Source organism: Rattus norvegicus, chromosome 8 (assembly GCF_021556685.1).
Source record: "Rattus norvegicus strain SHRSP/BbbUtx chromosome 8, alternate assembly SHRSP_T2T, whole genome shotgun sequence".
NCBI lineage: Eukaryota > Metazoa > Chordata > Mammalia > Rodentia > Muridae > Rattus > Rattus norvegicus.
Window position 1 is genome coordinate 91,948,044 of NC_141541.1, and position 9,509 is coordinate 91,957,552.

The following is a 9,509-nucleotide window of genomic DNA, read 5'->3' on the forward strand; positions in this document are numbered from 1 at the left end:
TAATGAGAACATGTCTGTGCACGCACAACATTACTATTGGATTGGAACACAGTCTGTGCACCGTGCTTAGAGAGAAACAAAGGTTCCAGAAGATACTGCCCAGAGCACGAGATGAATCACCATCACTACACAAAAACCTCTGAGATCACTTGTGGAAGCTAAGTGGTAGGAGCCTGGGTAATAACTAGGAAATGACTGCTTTTCCACTGGAGACATTTTCTTAATTATTTCCTGGCTCTATAGGCAATTTTAACACCTTGTGAGGCTGTCATTATGATCCACTTACAATAATGACAGTTTCCCTCTGCATATCTGACAATGCATAAATTAACTCCTTCCTTATAATATGTTTCCCACAATTATTACCAAGTATTTCTATGTCTGTCTGACCTTGTTCTATGAGTGTTCTGCTCTCTGAGGGCAGCAATGACTTAAATTCAGTATGCCCTTTAGGACACCATCCAGTCTTTAGCACACTGTATGAATAGTGTACTCGCGCCACTGGAGGCACTAAATTAGTCAGTTAACTCACAGAATTCAGTTCGTAGTCTTATGTTTTGTATGAAAAGAATTAATTTTTCTTGTATCCTTGAAGAAATTTAAAAGGTTAAACTCCTTCTTCATTCAAAAGAAATGATGCCAGCCACATGGTAAGCTGGAACTTGTCCAGTGCTCTTGACTTAATGTGATTCCTTAAAGAATTAAAACACATGGGCAGATTCATTGGAAAGTGAAAAGGGAAAAGACAAGCAGAAGAGAGAAAACACACTTGAGCCTTCAGTTGAGTGTTCAGTTTTGAGCGTCTCTTGTATTTTTAGCCGTCCAAGTGCTCCTAAAGCCAAGGCGCTGTTCTTTCTTACTCACCACATCTTTTCTTCTTTACTGAGCTTGACTGGTGCTATCTCCGTGACTGTCCTGTGAGTGCTTGGCCATGAACTTCTCATGGTGGAAAAAAATGAGGCCAACCCAGGCAGCCATAAAAAGGACACCCAAAAGACGCCTGCCACCACGATGAGCAAATATGTGATGAAGAGATGGGAAATATGAAGTCTTGAGTGGAGAGATGAGTGGGAAAGCAAAACCGAGTGATTCAAGCACTGTGGAAAGAGGTGGACTGGAGACACGTTGATGGTGAAGAACAGGCAGATACCAGAAACCAGAGGCCAAAGGAATGTCCAGGCGACTGCTGCCAATGGCCATGTCTAGGTCTGTGGCCCTACCACAGGCAGAGTCTGTGCTGATATCTGTGAATTGTGAAGGGACAGGTGGTGCAGATCCGAAGCTACAGGATCTCCAGGATACAGGGTGACGACAGGATTTCTGAAAGGAGTCCCCATGAGGATCCAGTATTGATAATGTAGCAGAAGCCAGAGGTCTTCAACCAGACCGATGAGTCATTGCAACAAATGTTTTCAAATAAAGCTACTGAGGCAAAAGGATATACTGTGTGACACACCACAGCTCCCAAAGATAGATTTGTTGTTGTTTTCATGATTTTGGTTTGCAGGAGAGGTTGCAAGGATGGGGGATGGAGATGAAGGGACAGGGAGATGAATGGATTGGGGTGTATAATGTAAAATTCCCCCAAAAAATCAATAAAACATTTTAAAAATGCTACTATGGACAGGAGATCTTCAGGCTCTGCTTAACACAGTTCTCCAGGATTGTTTGATGAGTGAATGAAAATAACCCCTTCCCTTTGTGTAGTTCACTTAACATCAAAACGTTGCCTTGACACATCCTAGCTACTTTTGTTTAATTTGTTTATTTCTCATCCAGTGAGCATTATACAATTATATAACAGTCGTGAGATAATATAATAATTATTCAAAGGAAATCAGTCACAGCCCTTACAACTCAGAGTATCACAGCCCAGGGAAATTACAGTTTTTGAAAAACGTGTCAAAAATTGTTTTGCATTAGCAAACATGAGAAGGAGTAGTTATTGCACAGGGCCCTTTAATCCTGGTAACTGTTCTGTTGCAGAATTTGTCATTGACCCACACAGATCCTCCAAGGTGAGAGGCTCACACACCTGGAATCACAGAACGAAACCAGAGACCACATGGTTGGGTCCTTTCTCAGTGAACATCCACGCTGTTACCCCTACGTCCTGTTATAACTCAACCCAGAGACAAGCATCTTAAGGCCCAAGGTCACAATGGTTTGCAGAGTTTGTCAGGCAAAGCAAAGATCAAGCAAACAAGCAAACATAAAAATCCTGGGTGTTAGAACCATGCAGCTGGACAGAGAATAGTCAGAGACGGTGGCAATAGCAAGGAAATCCAGTTTCATCTGAGCTTCCCTCAGATGAGAGACCTTTGGGAAAAATATTCTTCCTCCCTTATATCTTCCAGTCAGACCAAGATTAAATCAGAATATGGGTAAGTTATTGAATGTATGAATGTGAACCCCAGATAGATATTGTATAAGGCAACCTTGAAAGTTCTCAACTGCCCATCATTTATATGTGGGTTCCTGAACAGAAAACCTTACTTCTAAAGCCAAAAAAAAAAAAAACAAAAACAAAAAAAAACAAAAACAAAAACAAAAAAACTTCATCAGCCAAAGGTTTAATAACTTTTAAAATATTTCATGACACAACACTTATATAAACAATAACATTAATAAAATGTTTACCATTTTAATTCGTTATCTCTTCTCTCTGCATTTCCTTCATGAAGAATATATATGAAAAGTTAAAATTTTCTAATTTTTATTATTCCTTGGGCCTAATGGGTACAAAGAGTTTGCCTAACAGAAATGGCTGTGGTGCTGTGTAAGTTACGCTGGCTTTATTTGGTTCTGAAAGTGCCCAGAGCAGTGGCTGTCAGTGTGTGGTAAATACTTTATTACATAGTAAAAATGATCCTATGTAAGTTCCAGGTTTACAAATGGGCAGGACGTACCTAGGATGCTGGAAGTGTGGGGTTCTTGTATTCAAACCCTGACAATTTGTACATTTAAAGGAGAGATGAACGGACAATGAGACCAAACTGAAGCAAAGTGTTGTCCTATGAAGCTTGGACCTCACAGAAGTCACAGTGGAAAGGCACTGAACCTCCAAATCCTAGCTGCTCGATGTATCCCAGTCCTTATAATAAGAGGGGTTGCTTGTTTTCTGTGTGTAGATACGCACTGAGCTTTGTTAAGGAATTCTAATGTGACCCATTTACGAAAATTAGCCATATGTTACTGTGTAGAATTAATTTAATTTAATTTATTTATTTAATTCCAAGAAAATGTGTTGAAATCATGTTTATGAAATACAAAAGCAAAAATTATTTTGCTTACTCAACGTAAGTGAATTGGAATCATGAATACAACTCATTGAATTTCAAAAATGGCCAAAATGTTTAATTATTCCAACTTTTATGGAAATAGATTTTTGGTTACAACTAAGCCCTCTTTGCCAAATCTGGGGTGGGGTCTGTCTACCAACTGAAGTGATCTTTAGTGTCACAGCCGTGTCTCTTCAAATGAAAACACTCGAGGCAATGAGACAGTCAAACTACTGTGATTGATGTCTTTCCAGGTCAAGAAGCAGAAACTGTGAGAAAATGTTAAAAAAAACCAAAACAACAAACAAACAACAACAACAATAAAAACAAACAAACAAAACAAAACAAACAAAAAACCCCACCTGCCCTGGACTGACCACCAAGAACCTGCTCTGGTTTTCCAGTTTTGGTTCTTTAGACCTGGACTCTGCATCCTAATCCTGCTTCTGCCACAGCAAACTTCTGTAGACAGGGTGGCATTACCATACTAACTCCTCCTAATTCTGGAGGCCAGAGTCTGAGAGAAGGGGTTCAGCAGGGTTTGTCTCCTCTGACGTCTTCCCCCAGTAGCGTGTAGATTGTTCCCACACGGCTCTGTCCTCATACGGCCATGGCCATCCTTTTTGTGTCTGTGAGGACCTCGGGGATACTGGATTAGGACCGACCTCAGTGATCTCGTTGAAATTCACTGATTTCTTTTCGTACATGTGCTTGTGTGAGCATATGGGGCATGGGCAGGCTCATGTGAGTGTGTAGGCAGATTTATGCATGGATACATGTTTTCGCCTGTGTGTGGAAGCCAGAAGACAGCTTCAGGTATCGCTCCTTATACACCGTCCATCTTTAATTTTTGAGACTGCGTCTTTCTTGGGCCTAGGGCTCACCGAGTAGACTAAGCTGACTGGGCTAGCAAATGTCCACCTGCCCCTGCCTCCCAAGCTCTGGGGGTGCAAGCGCTGACCACACCCAGCTCTCTTCACGTGGTCCTGGCATTCAGTCTCAGGCTCAAGCCCTTTGCTGATTGAGCCGTTGCCCCTGCCAATTGTTTCTTTGTACATCTATCTTCAAATATAGTCATGTTCTTAAGTACGGAAGGATGGGATTTCTATTAGGAATTTGGGGAAGCAAACAATTTTGCCCATAATGCACTTGTTTTAAAACAACCTCCTTGCAGGCAAAGGTGCAGGCGACTGTAGAGAGCTCAGGGCCACGTGGTCAGTATCCTGGGACCTGGTGGATCGACTCAGTCATAAACGATCCAGACCCTTTCCACCTGGCGTCTGCTTTTATCATTACATTTATCGCTCCCTGGACACATGGTAGCTACTTTACTTCCAGAAATGAAACCCTTTCCCAATTGTGATTAAAACAGAAAAGGAGGAAGAGCTTTTCTTTATGTATGTGTTTCCTAAGGAAAATTAAAAAAGTAAAAAGTAAACTCTTCTTGATGTTCTCAGCTGAGTTCTTTTATGACTTATTAGCCAGAACTAGGTCACATTGGCTACCCTTAGATCAACCACTTGAAATATGTGGAAGAAGATGTCCCTTACCCTTCACTTGGCCTTGCCTTGTAACCCTTACAAAGATGCAGAGGCCAGTGGTATTAGGAATATGTCAGGGATACAGTGATCTGGGTTCCAGGATCTCCTCGGAAGTACAGAACAAATAATTGCTTATTGCTCAACCTCCTGTAACATCAGCTCCAGCAAATCTCACTCCATTTTCTGAATTATGTGAACACCCAACACACTCATCTCCACACACATTAATAAGTTATAAAATCATTTTTTGCCTAAAATCCATCAAAAGTGCTTGGAGGGAACAAACACCATGATCATTTTTTGCTTATCTTCTGCTCAAAAACCTTTCAGAGCCTCCTAAAAAGAGTTTCACACTTGCATTTGAAGGTTTTGTGAGACCAGCAAGATGTAGGAAAGAAAGATACGTCTTTATGTTAAGTGAAACTAAAGTATCAAGTTAAAATAACACAAGTAGCTTCTCTCTGCATCTTTCTATGTATATGTGCTAAAAGAAGAATATGGCTTTATTTTGGATGTTCCCATTGTTAAAAATAGGGAGGTAGAGCTGGGCGTGATACTGTACACCTTCGTTACAGCAGAGGCAAGCGGAGCTCTGCCAGTCTCAGGCAAGCCTGGTCAACATAGCAAGTTCCAGACAGCCAGGGTTACATACTGAGACCACACCTCAAAGATAAGTAAACATGTGTGTGTGTGTGTGTGTGTGTTTATCTGTGTGTGTTTGTATATATATATATATATATATATATATATATACATATATATATATCCACTTGAGATATATATGTATATATACATATTTTTGAGACCTGCCAAGAAATAAAGGAGCAAATATATATGAGTATATGAATCTATGTATATACTCATATATATGTATTGTATATATACATATACATGTATACACACATATGCATATGTAAACATATGTATATAGGCACATTAGCAGATAAGAGGTTATTTAAAGTGAAGGCAAGTAACTGAGAACGGAATGACAATGATAAATTCAGCAAACTGGAATGTGGCAGAATAGTGGTCCAACTGCAATGTTAGTGTTATGACTTCTCCTGGGGAGATATTATCTTAACTTCCTCTATGATGTCTGTGAATAAATATACTGACCATAGCCACTTAGAGAGAGGGAAGGTTTATTTTAGCTGACAGGTTATATAGTCCATCGCTGTGGGAGAATCATGGCAGAGGGAACTTGGAGCAGCTAGTCATATCCACCAAGCAGAGAGAGAATGGATGTGTGCATGCTTGGACTTACCTCACTTTCTCTATTTTCACACAACTCACGATCTATTGTTGGGTTCTCCAAACTGCTAGGGTTTCTATGGCAATTGGGCTGCACCTTCACTAGTGGCTTCCTGGAGTCTCTTCCGGCACTCTGACACTGCCTCAGGGTTCCAGGCCTCAGGTTTCTTCCATGACTCCTTCAGCCCTGACGCTTCTACTTCAACTGAAACTACACCTTCTTCAGTGGACTCTCCTGGCCTCTCACCCTTCATTCCTTCAGAACACCTTCCAAACTCTTACACATTACCAAGGTCAGCTGCAAGAACAAACTACAAACTTGGCTTACTCCGGGCCACAACTTCTGTGTGCTGACCTTGAGGAAAGACTTCTCAGAAGATTTTACCTCAGTGATGCTGGTCTCTTAATCACTGCTAATTTCTCAGCTCTAGATAACCACCGTCCATAGTCCCAATAAAACAAAGGTCTTTGCCTCAGTGGTGCTGGCTTCTTGTTCATCACAGCCCTGCAGTCGCTCACTGCTCAGACAGCCATGGGAAGGGCCTGACGAGACTCACAACCCCATGAACTTCCCGCAACTTACAAACATCTGAGCAGCTTCTGTCACGGGCATGGTTCAAGGTGAAGGAAATCACAGCACAGCACTTGAAAAACTCATCAGTCAGGCACGAAATTTTGGTAATTATCGAGATGCTCATTCTTGACCATCTTCAGAATAAAAAAAGAAAAAAACTCAAGCTAGATACTACAGATATCTCAAAATGTACAGTAATTAAAAATATTATAGAGAGATAATGAAATCCTCATATATTAAACTCAAGGAGAGTTGTAAGGTTAGAATAAAAATTTATTATCCTGTCTTTAAATATTAAAAAAAAATTTTAGATTGTGTGTATGTGTGTGAACATGTGTGTGAGCATTTACATACCTGTGTACGTGCACATGAGTACGGGTATCTACAGAGACTTTGAAGATGGAGGTGGAGGTGGTCGTGAGGGACGTGGGTGCTGGGAACGGAGTTCAGGTTCTCTGCATGAGCAGTACATGTTGTTATCCACATCTCTGTAGTTCCTTTGTCTCTATTCACCTTGGTATTCTTTGTTCTGAAGCCTGTTCAATAAACTCCTGAAAACCGGGTTAAAGGGGAACTTATCAGCTGCTTGATTGTAAGTGTAAAGGACGGTGAGAAAGGAGCAGCTCCGAATCTGATGACTGCCTGGCTGGAAGAATTCACAGAAATCAGCACATAATTGCACTCATGGTGGTGACTTCCTGCTAAAACCACAAAAGCAAACAGGCACAAGTGAGATCAGTTCAGGCTAAAAAGATACAGCAGGTGAAGTGCGGGGGAAAGGCAGACAGACATCCAAGAGCCTTTTCCCAGCAGACAATTCTTCCAGAAATCATGTGACAACAGGCAGGGAGTGGCGTCTACCATGGACACTTATTAGAGCCTCCATGCCCAAGTCTACATCCGAAGCTTGTTCCTTCAGCCTAGCACATACCAAACTTCCAGACTCTGAGAAAAAAAATGAGGTAGTACAAATGATGTTGTGTAAATAGATCAGTTGATTAAACCGATGGATCAGTGAAGGGGCGGGAGAGGGGAGGGGTCGGGAACACAAAGCAGAGGATGCCTTTCAAGCCCCAAACATGTACCATGGTACTGCAGTTTCTCCTGAATTTACCACACTTCTGGGAATAACACACGAAAGATCCCAGCTGGGTCCCTAAAAAGATGCTAACTGTCCTTGGTATTTTGTCCGGACATTTCCGGTGATAGCATCTAGTTTGTCAGATAAGTACCTGGAAGCTGCTTTCCTTCCACTCTCTTCCTGCTCCGCTCCTCCACAGAACAGCATTGGAGATGGGGCGCAGCAGGTTTGCGTAGTGACAGAGCGCTCCGTGGCAAACTGACCGTCCAGTCAGTTGCTGCAAGGAACTTCCACCCTGGACACTGGCGTCATCTCTGGAGTCGTCTGAAGGAGTAGCACTGTTCTGAGTGCTCAGTAGGTTCTAACGTTGGCCTCAAATCTCTGCCTCGTTATTTTATACCTAGGCCCGCCCACTTGGCAACTTTATCCAGAACACAAGCCTGATGTCGTTTCAGAGAAATGAGAAACCACTCCTGTTTTGTACCTGTTAGGAAGCTAGCCACAGATTCGACTGCCTCCGAGTTCACACGATTACGATTACGCTTCTCTCTTCCTCTCTGTCTACCTTCTTGAGTGACCACAGGGTAGGCCATAGAGCGCCACACATTGCTTCAAGTGAGACCACTAGAACCTGACAGGAGCAAGAGGTCCCCAGAATTTCTTATAGACAACTTTCAGTTATTCACACCTGCTTCAGTCAAAACAGTAAATTGTTCATTGGACACCAGGCTTAAGTTTCTGAAATAAGCCAGGGGTGGTGATGGGGGAGCTGAGGTCGCAAGGATAGGCTCCTTCGGTGAGAGGAGACCTTGGAAACCTCCCTTGCCTGAACAGCACTGCTCATGGCTGCTTCTAGTTCTCCTGGGTTTTTTGGTGTTTGTTTGTTCGTCCGTTTTTCTCTCTGCAGCATTGTCTGTTAGGGTAGCAAAGCTCACCCCTCCCCTACTTACATTATATTCAATAAATGAGCAGGAGCCGTTTGTTATTTTGTAGCCGTTTGTGGTTTTTTGGAACCACAGACCTTGCAGAGAAGGCGATGTGAGCAGCCATGCACAACAGCAGCATACATTTGTCTAGTGGGTGGGGGGAGTTGAGAGGAGGGGATACATTCGCCAATTCATTCTTCCTCCTTTTCTCTCCCACCGGTTTCTTAAGGAAGACAGTGGAGTGTTTCCCAGTAGAATCCACATGCTTAATAAGATGCGTTGGCCTCCCTGTTTTTGGTGGTGGTGTTTTGGTCTGTTTGGTTTTAGTGCCAACTGAATGACTCTGATCTGACTTGGGTGAACTTCGTCTGTCTTCATCCTCAACTCTTAAATGTTCCAGTCCTTTCCATCCTCCAAGCCAGCTCTGGCAATACTATGACCTGCACAAAATTCTGACAGGTTCCTACTACCCTCCCAAGCGCCTTGGTCTGACCCTCACAACTGTCTACAGTTCAGCAGACCCTCCCTCTCCAGTCGTGTTCACTTGGTTTGATTGATTTTATCCCCACCCAACACTTAATTTGTTCTTTTAACAATTTTTGGCTCATCTGTTTTGGTTCAAGAATTTGCCTAATGGATATTTTAAAAGGGGAAAGAAAAGAGTGGAAGAGAGGAAAGAGGGAGCAGGGGGAGGGATGGAAAGTAGTTACAAGAAAAAGAAGCAGACAGTCCTCGAGGACCGTGCGGCTTTTACATTTCAGCTTGCATAGTGACCTCTGATACATAGCAGCCAGCACTTGGTACATAGGTCTGACATTTGTGGAAATAAAACAAACTCTATGGATACAAACCACC

General features: G+C 42.4%; 1 long non-coding RNA gene across 1 annotated transcript; it reads right to left on the bottom strand.

Moving 5' to 3' along the window:
* Positions 1 to 5,949: 5,949 nt before the first annotated feature.
* LOC102554276 (uncharacterized) lies at positions 5,950 to 8,603 on the bottom strand. The gene is made up of 3 exons (XR_015627362.1): positions 7,880 to 8,603; positions 7,002 to 7,198; positions 5,950 to 6,781 (listed from the first exon to the last, which is right to left on the bottom strand). It is a non-coding gene; the product is annotated as an uncharacterized LOC102554276 (long non-coding RNA).
* Positions 8,604 to 9,509: the final 906 nt, after the last annotated feature.